The sequence below is a fragment of the Arvicola amphibius genome, chromosome 3 (genome assembly GCF_903992535.2).
Source record: "Arvicola amphibius chromosome 3, mArvAmp1.2, whole genome shotgun sequence".
Lineage (NCBI taxonomy): Eukaryota > Metazoa > Chordata > Mammalia > Rodentia > Cricetidae > Arvicola > Arvicola amphibius.
The window spans coordinates 104,380,327-104,397,274 of NC_052049.1; positions in this window are offsets into that span (position 1 = coordinate 104,380,327).

The window sequence follows — 16,948 nt, forward strand, 5'->3', positions numbered from 1 at the left end:
GGCCAGATTTGACTATGTGAGCCCTTATCTCAAAAAAAAAATTACTAAACAGTGCCAGCTTTACGTCAAAATGATTCAGAATATGGGCCATAAACCACTAAAGCTGTATTTAGTGCAAATTCCAATAATGGAGGAATGGCTGAGATAAAAGCCAAGTAGAGATTATTGTTTCCACATCCATCCACACTGGTCTAATTCTAGCCTTGCTCCACAGTTCTTTGGTATGAAACTGTAGGGGAAGCCAATTTTATCTTCTGGGGGTTTCTTCTCTGAGTCCAAGAAATTAAGCCAAAAATCACAAGTGAAATATAAGAAAAGCATGCAAGTTATCTAATGAGTTAGTAATAACTGACACAGAAACCCTGGAAAAGAAAGAGTGTTAGGTATGTGTATTAGTCAGGGTTCTCTAGAGAAACAGATACATTTATTATATCTATCTCTCAATATTAAATATTAGATAGAGAGATAGATAGATATGGATTTTTTTCGATTATTTTGAGACAAGGTTTCTCTGTAGCTTTGGTGCCTGCTCTGGAACTAGCTCTTATAGACCAGGCTGGCCTCAAACTCACAGAGAGCTTGTTGCCTCTGCCCTCTGAGTTATAGGATTGAAGGCATGCACCACCACTGCCCGACCCAAATATTTTTATACTATACTGTACAAAGATAGGCAATGTGGAGACGTGGGGGAGTTAAAGGAAAATCACTATTTTTAATAAAGGTTTGTTTTGCATACAGCCTATTAGCTTTTTTTTAAAAAAAAAAATCTAGCCAGGGTATACATAGTGCTGGGCAAAGTGCTTTATCATTAAGCTAAATTCACACCCCTTCAGATTCCTATTCAAGTTACTTTCCTTATGGCTATAAAGCAGCAGCAACTCCCTGCTTAGGGGAAGGAAAGGGAAGGATAAAAGCATCTCTTGGCCTAAGAGTGTAGCTCAGTGGTAGAAACCTGACTAGTATGTCTGAGGCCCTCAGTTCAAGAGAGAGCCTTGCCTGCTGGTTTTGCTTCATTTTTAAGTGTTCTTTGCTCAAAAGAATATGGAAATGCGGCATAATTTAGGGCGGCCTACTTGCTTACTCTCTGAACTAGGTGGCCTCATCTAGAAGCCTTTTCTCTTCTATTCCCAATCTCTCCCATGACTCTTTCTTTTCACTTCCTATTTCCTTTAGTTCTACCTCTGCTTAGAGTTGCTTCTGATAGGGCCACCTATAGAAGCAAATCATTATGAATCATAAGCTGTCTAGTGCAGCCTCTTCCGTGGCAGGAACCCAAAGCCCAAATGCCAAGCACAGTGACAAACCTGTTGACTTCAGTCAGGTTGCTATTACTACAATAAAACACCACGTCCAAAAGCAACTTGAAGTGGAATTTACTTGGCTTACATTTTTTTGTAGCACAATTAATAAAAACTTAGATACAGACACTGGGGTTCAACCTGAAGGTCAGAAAAGCAAAGCAGCCAACCACTGGCTCTTACCTCTATCTCAGTCCGAAAAAGCAATCCTGCCTCCAGGAATCTCACAATGAGACTGTATCGGAGAGCTGTCTCCTTCCGTCTTATATTCCTCTCTAATGCTAGGATTAAAGGAGTGCCCCACCACTGCCCAACCCAAATATTTTTATACTAAACTGTACAAAGATAGGCAATGTGATTTACTCCCCTGATTTCTATGGCAAAGTAGCACAGCTACTGGGATTAAAGGTGTGTGCTACCATTGCCAGGTCTGTAAGACTGATGTTTTGTTTTGTTTTGTTTTGTTTTGTTTTGTTTTGTTGAAACAGGGTTTCTCGGCGTAGCTTTGAATCCTGTCTTGGAACTCCCTCTGTAGACCAGGCTGGCCTCAGACTCACAGAGATCTGTCTGCCTCTGCCTCCCAAGTGCTGGGATTAAAGGTGTGCACCACTATCACTTGGCACATATGGAAACTTATGAAGAGAAGATCTTTTGTCTTCTTGTTTGATTCAGCCATGGGCAATAATCTCTTTTTTGGTGAAAACAGATCTGAGCCTGGTGGTGGTGGTGGTGGTGGTGGTGGTACACACCTTTAATCCCAGAAGCAAGCAGATCTTTGTGAGTTCAAGGCCAGCCTGGGCTACAAAGTACATTCTAGGATAGTCTGAGCTGTTACTGAGAAACCCTGTCTCAAAAAAACAAAACAAAACAAAGAAAAGAAAAGAAAAAAGGAAGGAAGGAAGGAAGGAAGGAAGGAAGGAAGGAAGGAAGGAAGGAAGGAAAAAGAAAGAAATGGATCTAGATCTGGGGATTTCTTATTCTAATCTTATAAGTCTTTTTATCCATTTACTCCACCACTAAGATGGTTATAAACAAAAGCCAGACATGTATGGGCATGCTTGTAATCTCAGCAACTAGGAGGCCCAAACAGGAGGATTGTGGTAAAAGTGAGGCCAACCTGGGCTACATAGTTCTCAGCCAGCGTAGGTTACATAGAATGACTCTGTCTCAAAAACACAAACAAAATCATAATTAAGAAAGGACATCCTATTTTAAAATAATTCATTTAATCTTATTTTATGTGCATTAGTATGAGGGTGTCAGATCCCCTGGAACTGGAGTTACAGACAGTTGTGAGCTGCCATGTGGGTCCTGAGAATCGAACCCAGGTCCTCTGGAAAAGCAGTCAGTGCTCTTAACTGCTGAATCATCTCTCCAGTCCAAAAAGGGACTTTTTTTATTTACTTAATTTCTTGTTTTTACATCCTGACCACAGTTTCCCCTCCCTCCTCTGCTCCCAAACCTTCCTCCCTACCTCCCCTCCCCCATTCATTCCTACTTCTCCTCTTCAAAAAAGGGCAGGCCTCCCATGGATATTAACCCAGCCAAGGTGTACTGCAAGTTGCAGTGAGTCTAGGCACTTGTTATGCCCAGACGACGACGACCCTCAAAAGACCACCATGGAGACTAAATCCCATAGACAAAAGCAAAGAACCTTTATTCAAGTTCGAGCTTGAACTCTGTCTGTCCTGTCCGAAGCAGTAATTGAGAGCAGAGGGTGTCCAGCCCAGTCAGGGCGTGGTGTTTATCACAGGAGAGGTTAAGGTGAGGGGATTTCCAGGGTACAGGACCCTAATTAGCTAACATTTGTCTAGGGGTCTTGGCGAAAGGGGAATAAGTTCAAGGACATCTGGTGACCCTCTCTAATCTTATCTAATGTTTGGAATGTCAGGAACATCCCTTTAGGTGCTGTCCCTCCCTGTCAGTGTCACTTTAGGGTTTTTCCTAGAACCCAGGGCTGCCTGCCAGTAAACGGAAACTCAGGCCTACTTTTTAGCTAATCTCTATCAAGCCTGTCATGGCAGCTGTGTGGCCTAGTCTCCCTAAGTGTAGTCAGGCTGCCCTGGGCCCTACACTCCTCTCCTGTTAAAACTGGATGAAGCAACCCTGTAGGAGGAAAGGGTCCCCCAAACAGAAACATGGTCAGAGACAGCCCAAGAAGGTACATTCTTGAACTTTTCTTTTGTCCTCTGTGAGTAAATCTCATCAACTGTTTATGAGCAAGAACTAAATAGAAAAGATATTATTATAGGGATTTTATTTTTCCTAAAACCAGCAATTCATCTGCCGATGCTTAGAAGTCATATTATAAGGAAATTTAAGTAGTTTAATAATAAACTGAGTCTTGTAATTATCAATTAAAGAGTAGCTCTTTCTCCAAACTTTATTATTTCTAAAACAAGCAAGCAAGCAAACAAACAAACAAAAAAACCCTACTTCACAGACAGCTGCTTGTTTGCTTGATAATTCTAGCACGGGGAGGCTGAGGTTCAATTCCAGCTAGAATAATATAGCAAGATCAAATCTGATTGAAAACAACAACAACAACAAAAGAAGTTGGATGATGACGAACGCCTTTAATCTCAGTAGGGACAGGTGGGTGTCTGAGTTCAAAGCCAGCCTGATCTGGTAAGTTCCAGAATGTGAGTTCTTGAAAGTTCCAGAACATGAGTTCTAGGACAGTCAGGCTACACAGAGAAACCTGTCTTTAAAAAAAAAAAGAAAAAGAAAAGAGCAGGGTGGTGGTGGCGTACGCCTTTAATCCCAGCACTCAGGAGGCAGAGACAGGTGAATCCCTGTGAATTCAAGGCCAGCCTGGTCTATAAAAGCTAGTTCCAGGACAGCTAAGACTATTACACAGGGAGACCCTGTCTCAAAAGTGATAATAATAATGATAAGATTTTAAAAAAAGAAAAGAAAAGAGAGAAATAAAGAAAGAAGGAAAAAGAAGAGAAGAAGAATATAGGGCTGAAGACATAGGTCTGTGTTACAGCACCTGCCTAGTGTTATATTCAGGCCCACCTTGGCCCTGCCCCTTGGGAACCTGGCACAGTGCACCATGCCCTGCACCCTGCATCCACCTGAGTGCATGATAGACAGCTGAGTGCATGATAGACAGTACCCTGTCCCTTTAAGAGACAAGCCCTGCCTACTCCCACTCTCTTCCCTTCCGCTATTCTTCTGAAGAGGCAAACTGGTCTCTCTCTCTCTCTCTCTCTCTCTCTCTCTCTCTCTCTCTCTCTCTCTCTCTCTCTCTCTTTCTCCCTCTCTCCCTCTCTCTCCCTCTCTCTCCCTGTCTCTATCTCTTTTTTCTCCCCTCAGTTTTTACTCTTCTTTCAATAAACTCCACACTCAAACTCTCTCTGTCTGTATAGCATACTTGTAATGGTTTAGATAAAATGGCACCATTCCCCAAAGGGTGGCAGTGGGCCACAAGGGGCATCCTGGTCCTACCACCCAAGGCCTCTGTGGGACCCAGGCAGGTGGGAGGCAGTGGGTGAGAGACCTTGGCATGTTGGGGGTCAGCTGGGTCTCACAACCAACTGACCCGCCATAGCAGGTGAGAAACAGATAGATGCCATGCAGAGACTTTGGGTATTTATTTAGTGGGTTATGGAGGGGAAAGAGATGGGGGGAAGGAGAGCAGGGGAAAGAGCAGAGAGAGAGAAAGAAAAACAGGGGCAGGGAGGAGAGGAGAAGAGAAGCTACCTCTTCTGGAAAGAGACAGAAAGAAGGAGCTCAGGCTAGAAGTGGAAGGAAGATCCCCTTGCCTCAGCGGGTAGGGGAGGGAGTGGGTGGGGCTTGTCTTCTAAAGGGACAAGATAGACCATTATATTCCCATTATTTTTATAATAAAAAGGCGGGAGTTTAGGCATAGCAGGTTAAAGGAATTGGTATGGCGAATTCACAAGACTGCTTTCTGCTTATTTGTGGGTGTCGTCTTGGGAGGGAACCTAAGAAAACTGGGTGCTGGTCACATCCTGGGACAGCTGGTCTCTTTGCTCCTGTCCAGTGTTTATGGTATGGAAATGTCTGGTATCTCTTGCACTTGTTTAAAGTATTGGCAGAGCAGAGGACAAAGTTGAGTTTAGGAAAAAAAATTTAGGACCAGGGAATTGAGAAGGGTGTATCTGACCTGTTTAAGGTGGATCCTTCAATTCTGCTCCCTGGAACTCACAAGAATTTGGGGGGTTTGTGAAAACATAAGTTTTAAACAGTAACATATTTATATCAGAATGACTGTGACAGATATTTTGCATAATGAAAGTATTTTTAAGGCTATGAAAAGCAACATGAGAGAGAAATTTGATAACTTGTATTTGTCCTCACACCTTTATAACTGGCAGGTACACACCTTAATAACTTGTATTTGTATTTTGCTGAAATTTGTTTGGTGAGGTTGTCCTTTAAAACTAACAAAACCTCTCAGCTGTCAAGCTGCATCAGAGATCTTTGAGAAGGATAAAATTTTACTTAAGTTTTTAACTAAAAAACAACAGAGAGCTTACTTGGTTGGCACCTATAGCTACTCCTCAGGGTTCTCCATGGTCACTGAGGGTAGTATTTTTCTTTTGCTGTTTAGCTCAGGGACTGCCAGGCTCCAGAAGATCCTATGGGCTAAGAAATTGTAGGAAGACAATCCTACCTTGACCTGAGCAGCTAGACTGTCCATTCCAGAGGTTCTGTCCAGAGCCCGGAGATCTTCAGTTTAGATGAAAGTCAGTTTTGCCCAGTGGTCAACACTTGGCAGTTGAAGTGAATTGTGGATGGACGTTTTGTGCCAATCAGTCTCTGTCTTCTTTTTTTTTTTTTTTTTGGTTTTTCGAGACAGGGTTTCCCTGTAGTTTCTAGAGCCTGTCCTGGAACTAGCTCTTGTAGACCAGGCTGGCCTCGAACTCAGAGATCCGCCTGCCTCTGCCTCCCGAGTGCTGGGATTAAAGGCGTGCGCCACCACCGCCCGGCTAGTCTTCTGTCTTCTTTAGAGGAAATAGAGTGCTGCTGCTAGGAGCCAACCTGTCTCTTTTTTGTTATGAAAAGTTTTTTGACAATTAAATATTTAAATGCCATATTCCCCAGATCTCTGAGTGGTTGAGGGCTGTTTATCAGGTGTAACTACAGTCTAGCATCTGCCTGGAGAGCTGGGTCTGAGCTTGATTGTAATGGCTCTCAACTGAACAGGTGATATTTTTACTAGTGAAAGGCAAAGAAGGAAAAAACTGTTTGCAATAAAGCTTAACAGTAGAACTGACAATAGTGGAGAACAGTTTAATATATTTTAAAGCAGGGTTGGATTAAATATACTGTATTTTTGTAAGAAACTTAAAAGTACATGACAGTTTAAAACATGAAGCTTATTGCTTTGTTAGTCCGAGATGAGATATAATGGGCAGACAATTATAACATTAAACATACGTGCATTTACATTTCATGTATGCACACACACCGTGAACAGGAGTTGGAAAAAGTGGATGCTCTTGGTGTGCCCTACCAAAGGCACGCCACTGCACAAAACGCACATGCAACAGAGTCATCACTGGGGGACTTGGTCACCTATGTGGCTTTCAGTTAAGATGGTGGTAAGGTTGCCTGACCTCAGTCAAAATGGCGGTGGTCACATGTTGTATGGAGAAGCCATATTTTTTGAGCCACAGGAGTTTTAAATATAACAAGAGAGACCTAGACGTGTGTTCTGCCCTGTTGCCATGCCACTGCACTGCAAGCCACTGTGGGCAGCAAAGGTTGGAATTGAAAACAGCTGCCTCGTGGATCTGACTAATCTTGTCGGTTTCCACAGGATCAGCAGTAGCAGTGGCAGGGATATAGTATGAGGAAAAGTGGAGCCAGTGGGACACTGCAGAGCATTCACAGGTGGGTGGCTGACAGTTTGAGGATTTATAGTCCATACCTGGAAATGAGAAAACCTGTGAAAACAGAAAACGAACACCCCAAAGCCTGTAGAAGAGCATCTTCTCTCTACAGGTGGAGTGTTTCTTTTTTTTTTTTTTTTTTTTTTTGGTTTTTCGAGACAGGGTTTCTCTGCAGCTTTTTTTTTTTTAGAGCCTGTCCTGGAACTAGCTCTTGTAGACCAGGCTGGCCTCGAACTCACAGAGATCTGCCTGCCTCTGCCTCCCGAGTGCTGGGATTAAAGGCGTGCGCCACCACCACCCGGCTTACAGGTGGAGTGTTAATGAAGCCAGCTGGCCTCAGTCCAGGTGACTGGGAAGCCAGAGGCTAGAGCACAGCGACACCACAAAGCTATAGGAAAACGTCTTTTCTCTACAGGTCGGTCGGGTGTTGATGAAGTCTGACTGGCCCAGTCTGGGAACTTGGAAGCCAGAGAGGCTAGAGATTGCTCCAAGCAGTCTCTCATGGCGGAAAAGAAAAGAGTAAGAAAAATCCGAGGGACCCCAGGTCCCAAAGCTAATGCAGGGCACATGTGTGCAGTGCTAGCGCAGGAGGACTAACCTAGTTAGTCTGGTCACGATGTTAGCTATGGGAAGCAGCCAGAGATGAATGTCAGCAAAGGGCTCAACAGTAGCTGTGAAGGCTGTGGTTGGGGGCTTTCCCCCTGTTTCTAGGAACACCATAGGATTTCCTGAAGCTCAACAATCAATTCGGAGAAATGGTTTAGCTGACTGGAGGGGGAAAACTCATCACTGAAGCTGCTGGTGTGTGTAGAGGCCAGCATTCCGGCAGATAGAATGTGGGGCTGTTGTAACGAGACCCAGTTCCTGAGCCCAGGGTTCCACATGTCCTCAACTGACCCACCTGTGGGCTGGAGGGAGTGTGGCGAGAACCTGGCCAAGTCATGAACACCAATGTAATGGTTTAGATAAAATGGCACCATTTCCCGAGGGGCGGCAGCAGGCCACAACAGGCAGCCAGGTCCTGCCACCTGAGGTCTCTGTGGGTCCCAGGCAGGTAGAAGGTGGCAGGTGAAGAGACCTGGCATGTTGGTGGGGCAGTCGGTCCCACGAGGAGCCATGGCGAGTGAGAGACTTGTGATCTTGTTACCTCAGATTTCTGAGAAGCTGGTATTACAGACTTTTGTGACCAGACCCTACATTGGGCAATCATCATCCTCCTTCTCCTTTTTCTTTTCTCTCTTCTCCTCTTCTACTTCCTTCCTTCCTTCTTTCCTTCTTTCCTTCCTTCCTTCTTTCCTCTTGCTCCTTTTCCTCCCCCTTTTTGTGTTTTTTTTTTTTTTTTTTTTTAACACAGGGTCTCATAGAGCACAGGATAGCCTCAAATTTGCTATGTAACTGAAGGTAATCTTGAATTCCCAATCTTGTCTCTACTTCCCAAGTGCTGGAACAACAGGCGAGCTCCACATGCCTATTAAGTATTGTTTACAACCAGGTTTGCCTAGGGTCTGAGGCCACGCCCTTTTATTCAGCACATCTGCCTTCCCTCCTGGGTTCCTACAACCTCTATGATTTAGGCTATGTCTCATCACTAAAGTAGTGTTCCTGTATGTTTAATGTGAAAATGAACTGCCTGGAGACTTTGAGCAATACAGATTCTGATTCAGTTGATCTGGGGTGAGGGCCAAAACTTCTGTAGTTCTAACCACTTCCCAAGTGATCCCAATAAACATTTACTAAGTGCCTGCTATCTCTCTTGGCTAGGTGTTTAGGGCACATGATGTTCTCAACTTTTTTCTTCCGATGGGGAAACAGACATGGTAATGATATGAAAGCAAAGTATTAGGAGAAAGTAAGTTAGCAAAGACTAAATATAAAGGGAACTCTGCTTCACAAAAACAGCTCCAGGAAAGCTATTGGGCATATTTAGAGCTTAGAATCTATTTGCTATGGCTGGGACTTAGAATAGGAGGAAAATTGGCAAGAGACACACGGCCTTTTTATTGCCAGGCTCTAATTGCCAGGCTCTTTCTAAATAATAAGATTTAGTGGTGAGTAAAGCAGACAAGAAGTCTGGTATAACAGAGTTCATGTTCAAGTAGAATGAGATAAGGTAGAATAGACTAAAATAAAATCTGGGTCTGAGGCAAGAGGATTTCTGAGAATTCAATGATAGCCGATGGCTGAGGGGCTGCCATTGCCTGTCCAAAGTACCACACTTGAGCAGTTGATCATGCTAAAATCTGAGTTCAATGCCTTTAATCCCAGCAGAGCCAGAAGGATCTCTGTGAGTTCAAGGCCAGCCTAGTCTACAAGAGTTAGTGCTAGGACAGGTTCCAAAGACCAGTCATGTAAAGATCTGAGGTCAAGTAGTGGTGCTAGTCTCTAATCCCTGCACTCAGAAGGCAGAGGCAGGTAGAGCTCTGTGAAATTAAATCCAGCGTGGTCCATAGAGTTCCAGTAAACAACCAGGCCAAAATCTATCTGCCTGCTGGATATCAAGCCCAGAAACAAGGACATGGTGGTTAATTACAAATATGACCAAGTTCTGCAAATTCTGTTTGTTCTTTGGCTTTTACTTCCACAGGCACCCACAATCACCAAGTAGTTTTGGTTTAGATATTCTCTCTCTCTCTCTCTTTCTCTCTCTCTCTCTCTCTCTCTCTCTCTCTCTCTCTCTCTCTCTCTCTGTCTCTCTCTCTCTCTCTCTCTCTCTCTCTCTCTCTCTCTCTCTCTCTCTCTCTCTCTCTCTCTCACACACTCCTTAAGTCCATCCCTTGTTTCTGACTCTACTGCCACATTGCCTTTCACCTAAATTATGGCAAGTTTCCCTGCTACCAGCCAGTCATCTCTAGCCCATTCTTCACACACCCCACAGAGCTTTAGGAAATGGACAGCCAGTGCTTTGTCTCTCTTCCTTAAACACTTCAGTGGCTCCCATATCTCCATCCTGTCTATGGAGAGCTTCACAACTCTTTGACCATATGCCCCCCACCTAAACTCTATATTAGCCATGATTTCTTTTTTTAAATAATTTATTTATTTTTATTTTGTGTGCCTTAGTGTTTTGCCTGCGTGTATATCTGTGTGAGGGTGTCAGATCTTGGAGTTACAGACAGTTGTGGGCTGCCATGTGGGTGCTGGGTATTGAACCCAGGTCCTTCAGAAGAGCAGTCAGTGCTCTTAACCACGGAGCTATCTCTCCAGCCCCTAGCCATGATTTCTAATGTGAACCAATGTTTCTCTTCTCTCAAATGTCCATATGGATGTCCTCTGCCTTCTTCTCCCTCTTCCATCCGCACACCTTTCTCCCATTTATCACACCTGACTTGTAATTTCTCTCTGTGGTGGTTTGAATGAGAGTGACCCCCCCATAGGCTCATATATTTAGATGCTCTTTCCCCAGTTAGTGAACCTGTTTGGGAAGGACTAGGAGGTGTAGCCTTGTTGGAGAAGGTGTGTCACTGGGGTGAGCCAGGCCCAGACTCACTCTCTGCAATTTGCAGATCAGATGTGAGCTCTCAGATACAGCTCTCAACACCATGTCTACCTGCCTGTCACCATGCTCTGTGCCCTGATGGTCGTAAACTAACCTTCTGAAACTGTAAAGCAAGCCCTCGGTTAAGTTGCCTGGGTTGTGGTATGTCATCACAGCAATAGAACAATAACTAAGACACTCCCCCAACCACTTCCCCATCACAGCAACAGAACAATAACTAAGACACTCCCCCGACCACTTCCCCATCCTTCCTTTGATCTACAAGAGCATCCTGAATAGTCAGTGTCAAAATGCTGCTCCTTTTCCTCCTGATCACTTTCATAATCATTTCATATTGAATATTTCATAATTCCCATTGGACTAGCTGAAGACGGATTACTGCTTTTCTGTCTTAGATCCCCAGTGCCCTTGTTAGATGATGCCTACAGTTAGAGTGTACAGTCAAATTTATGGAAAGAGTTCATAAATGAGGTAATGAAAGTAGAAATAAGTCTGTTTCATTGCCGTTGGTTTGTTTATTCATTTTGGGACAGGGTTTCCTTCTCTAGTCTGTGCTGGTCTTGAACTCACTCTTGCAGGCTGGCATTCAGTAGCTGGTGATTCTCCTGTTTCAGTCTTCTGAGTGCTTGTATGAGTCGTCACACCTTGCTTTCATGCAGATTTTTTAAATTTCAGATTTAATAAGTTATTAATGAGGAAACCAGTACGGTGTTATAAGCAGTTCAGAGGAGGGGGAAAAACCCTACAGATTTATATGAAATAAACAAAACTGACAGGCTAGTGTTATGCTACTGGGCAATATCTCTCGCTCCACTGGGATAAATGTATAACTAACAATAATCTTTATTATTTGTTCCAGGTCAGCCAGGTCTATAGTATGAGACTCCTGTTTCAAAAAATAAAAATTAAATCTCTTTTATTTTTAACAGATGCAAAGGAAGAGATAAAGGGAGAGGCTCCCTCCCAGCTCCCACACTCCTATGGGCTGCCACCTACCGTGTTCATTAACCTAGATTCTATAAACCCTGTTATTAAGTGAGCTGAAATTTCCAGCCCATTCATGGTGACTTGGTCTTTCTTGTGCCCATCCGGAAGCTATCAGGGCTCTACCAAGAGCAATTTGGTCATATGTTGAATTATGCTGTATATATCATAATGAGAGAGCCAAGGAGCCAAACCAACACCATGACAGACTCCTAATAGCCCTGCCGGGGACCAAACCTCATTTTCGTTTTACTGGAATTGAACAAGCAGTTCTTGGGAGGATCATAACTCAGGGACAACCAATCAGTAAGTGCCCCTCAGCCTTATGCAAGCTCGAGACAGCTAAAGAAAGTTAGCTTCCCCACCACCACCCCGTGGGGCTGGCCCTGCTGCTGGGAGGGCCAAAACCAATAAGCCACCAACCAATCCTATAACAACCTTTAAACTTTGTATTTAACCCGACCAATCAGGCCCCAGATTAACCTCCCCTCCCTGGAATTCCCCTAATGTTGCTTCTCAGGAAGCTTACATTTCCATTTACCACTTTAAAGGATGGTTAGACCCTAGAGTGCTGGATATTTTAAATAATGTTCTTGCTGATTGCATATGTGACTGGTAGTCTTTTATGGGACTTCTCGTGGACCCTAACACATATATTATTCTAGTCATATGATATTATGTGTTATAACTTGTATACATCATCTATTATTGCTTTCTAACTTTATACACTTCTTGAAAGTATGTGTGTGCATTTATTCATGAATATCATTGGAAACACAAGGAGGTCAGAGAATAACACTCAGGGGCCTACCCTACCATGTGGGTTCCTAGAATAAAAAGCTCAGGTCAGGCATCAGAGCAAGGCCTTTTGCCTACTAACCCATTGTGTTGTTTCCCATTGTGTTCTTAGATGAGGCCTCACTAAATAGCCCTGGCTGGCCTGGAACTTGTTATAAAGATCAAACTACCCTCAAATTCAGAGAGATCTACCTGCCTTTACCTCCCAAATGATGGGATTAAAGTTGTGTACCATCATTCCTAGCATATCTATATCTATAGCTATATATCTATATATATATATGTGTGTGTATGTATATATACACATATACATGTATATATGTAAACCTATAAGGTTAATTTTAGATTTTAATTATTTTATTCATGAGATTTGTGTGTGTGTGTGTGTGTGTGTGTGTGTGCCACATGTGTGTGTGGGCAGAGGGTGAGAGGGTGCCTATGGAGGCCAGAGGAAGATGCTGATGCCTCAGAAGTGGAGTTACAGTTAGTTGTGAGCTGCCCACTATGGGTGCTGGGTACCAAACTCAACTCAAGCCCTTTGGAAGAGCACCAGAGGCTCCTATACACTGAGCCATCTCTCGAAACTCTTATATGTTCTTTATACAAACTCATGTATGATTGAAGAATGCACATTATGAATACTTATAACTAACAAAAGATGCTCCTGTTTATTCAGTAAATTCCAAAGGATTTAGGGCACTGTGCCAGGAGTTGGGGACAAAACCAAATACGTATTTCTCATGATACCATAGATGTCCTCTAAACAGTGGCTGGTTTCCATTAGAGAAATCAGTTAAATATCATTTGCTTATTCCACATTTTCTTTGTCAATTTTATACACTTAATTATTTCTGTGTGGGGGAGTATTTTGTCTGCATGCTTAATTGTGAACCCCTTGTATGCCTGGTGCCTGTAGAAGTCAGAAGATGGCATCAGATCTCCTAGGACTGGAGTTACAGAAGGGGTAAGCTTTCATGTGGGTGCTGAAAATCGAACCTGAGTCCTTGGCGAGTCCTCTTAACTGGTAAGCTATCTCTCCAGCCCCTCAAAATTTTTTCTTTTCTTTTTTCTTTTCTCTCTCTCTCTCTTTCTTTTTTTCTTTCTTTCTTTCTTCCTTTCTTCCTTTCTTTCTTTTTTGGTATTTTTGGTGTTTTGTTTTTCAAGACAAGGCTTCTCTGTGTAGCTTTGTAGTCTGTCCTGGAATTTATTCTGTAGACTAGGCTGGCTTTGAACTCACAGAGATCCACCCACCTCTGCCTCTCGAGTGCTGAGATTAAAGGCATGCACCACCACCACCCAGCTTCAAATTTTCTTACATAGGCCAATAGAAGTTATGCTTATTTTTAACTCCATTATTGACAAAAATGAAATGAAAGCAAAAGAAGACTCTTGCCAGGAAAACATGGTATATGGCTGGGGATACAAGGATCTGGAAATGATTTGAGTGTCATCCAAACGCTCACTGCCGGAGCTGTGGTACCCCCATGAGAGGTATAGAAGAAACTTAGGCATAGGGAGCTTACTGAGTGATGATTAGTTTGTGACTATCCTTGGAAGAGACTAACGTTGACCTGGGAAGAAACTCAGCTCTTGCAAGAGCAGGCACACATCAGGGTAAGTCCCCAGCACTCGAGGACCTGAGGAAAGAGGTTCCTCACCAGGATACAGGCACCATGTTCTGTGGACCCTCCAGTCACTAGCTTCATGAGCCAATGATTAATATAGCTGATATGAGGAGTGTTTTTTATTGTTACTGCTGTTTTTGTTTGTTTGTTTGAGGTATTAGAGACTGAAGTCAGTATTTCTTGCGGCTAGGCAAGGTCTCATACTTTTGCCCTTACCTCCCTTGCTCTGCCTCTCCACTTTCTTCCCTTCCTACTCCTACTTCCTACCTGAAGTCTGCTAGTGCCTAAATACCTTCTTATGACTTTCTATAACCCAGGCTAGCCTGTAGATACTCTGTTAGCTGGAGATGACCTCAATGCCCTGGTCCTTCTGTCTCTACCTCCCAAATGCTAGGGATCTAGGTACAGCTCAGTGGTCATGGTGGAGTGTTAGCTAGTATGCTTAAGGTCTTGGATTCTTGTCTCTAACAAAAAAAAATCATAGAAATAAATTAATAAAGACAAAAAAGGACAGTCTTTAAACCTTTTTACATTTATTTATTTATTTATTTATTTATTGTGTGTGTGTGTGTGTGTGTGTGTGTGTTGCATGTGTGAATGCAAGCTTATGTAGGTGGGGCACTTGAGTGTATGTGTGTAGGTGAGAAAACACCTTGCAGAACTCAGTTCTCTCCTTCTTGGGTCCTGGGGAAAGCCATCAGCTTAGCAGCCACTGCCTTTACCTGCTCAGCCATATTTGTTATTTTGAGACTGGGTCTTAATGTACAGCTAGGACTGGCCTTGAATGCAGATCCACCTGGGTCAGCCTGCAGAGTGCTGGGATTACATGTATGTACTACCATGTTCACCTCTCAAAATCAGTTTTATTGAGCTAGAATTTACCCTCCAAAAATGTGTGATTTTTTTGGTAGTGTTCCTGCTTTACCTAATTTTACTGTTTTTTTTTCCCCAGTGCTGGGAATTGGACTCAGGGTCTCATGCATGTCAGACAAGTTCCTTGACACTGAGTAAATCCATTCCAATTTTTAAATTTTATTCGCTTACATTTTATTATTTAATATTTTCACGCATGTATGTAATCAATTCCATCCCTTTTCACTTCCTATTGCCCTGTCTCATCCCATGTTGTTTTTGAGACATAGTCATGTTAAGTTGCCCAAACTCAAGATTTTCCTGCTTCAGCCCCGCCCCCAGCTCAGGGGTTACAGGTGCATGCCTGTAATATTTTGTTTTCTGTTTATTCTAGATATTTCAGTTATTAGCCATACAATAAATAAGTCTTTTGTGTTTTGTTTCTTTCACTTGCATAATGCTTTCAAGGTTTGTCTGTATGGTAGTGTGTGTCCATACTTAACTCACTTTACGATTGAATACTATTTTATTATAAATATACCACATTTTACTTATCAATTCATTATCTGTTGTTGACTGCTATTTGCCTTCCATCTTCTTTTTCTGAGATGGAATTTCTTACTCAGCAGCCCAGGCTGGCCTTGAACTCACTACAGAGTCCAGGCTGGTCTCCAGACACGCACTCTCCTGCTGCAATCTCCCAAGTGATGGGATTAAAAGCATAAACTACCACACCTGGCTTCTGGAATGAGTTTTAATGTTGACATGCATTTTCATTTGTCATGGGTATATACTTACCCAATGATAGAATGACTAGGTCAGATAGCAACTGTCTTGGATTACTATTATTGCTGCGATGAAACGCCATGACCAAAAGCAAGTGGAGGAGGAAAGAAAGGGTTTGCTTTGCTTACACTTCCACATCAGAATTCATTACCCAAGAGCAAGCATCAGGACAGGCACTCAAGCAGAGCAGGAATCTGGAGGCAGGAGCTGATGCAGAGGACACAGAGGAGTGCTGCTTACTGGCTTGCTCTTCATGGCACCCAAGACCGTCAGCCCAGAGTAGCACCACCCATAATGGGTTAGGCCCTCCTCTATCAACTGCTAATTAAGAAAATGCCATACAGACTTGCCTACAGCCCGGGCTTTGGGGGGCAATTTATCAATGGAGGCCCCCTGCTCTCAGAGAACTCTAGCTTGTGTCCATTGACATAGAAACTAGCAGGAACAGTAAATGCAACAAGGATTGCCTTGAAATCGGCCTTTACCCTCTCTCTTTTCTGTCCTCCTGTCATTCCTAATCCTCTGGCTGCCCCTTTGGTTAAGGTGTTAACTGCCAAATCTGTTTTTTTGGGTAATTTTGGGGGGAAGGGAGTTTCAAGACATGGTTTTTCTGTGTAGCTTTGGAACCTATCCTGGCACTTGCTCTGTAGACCAGGCTGGCCTTAAACTCACAGAGATCCACCTGCCTCTGCCTCCAGAGTGCTGGGATTAGAGATGTGCACCACCACACCACCACCACCCATGCCAAATCTGTTTGTAGTCGCAGATAACTTTTGTAGCCCTCTTCCTCGGCAGTAGCTGCTGGAAGCCAGGTCCTTTGTCATTTTCCAGCTCCATCTGCAACCTCACTGAGCCTCCTTCCCCTGTGCACCAGAGCCCTTCAGTCTAGTGAGCCTCTGTCACAGAGCACCAAGAAGCGGGACCCTCTACCTTCTTCTCTGACAGTTTTGAATATACCTGTTTTTTTCTTCCCACCAATTTTCTTTTCCCAAATTTGATCATTTTGAGTGGCTGGCAGCCCAGACCTTTGATTCAGGTAACAAGCAACTCTGCTTTTTTTCCTCTTTTTTCCTTTTCTTTTTTCTTTCTTTTCTTTTTTTTTGAGTAATACTCATATGTTTTGTTTTTATTTTCTTTTTTATTGCTGATAAAAGAGAGAATTTTTTCATAATGACCAAACTATGACTAAAACAAACTGAGTCAAACAATCTTTTGGAGTGCTAGGGGGCTGGCTCCATGGTT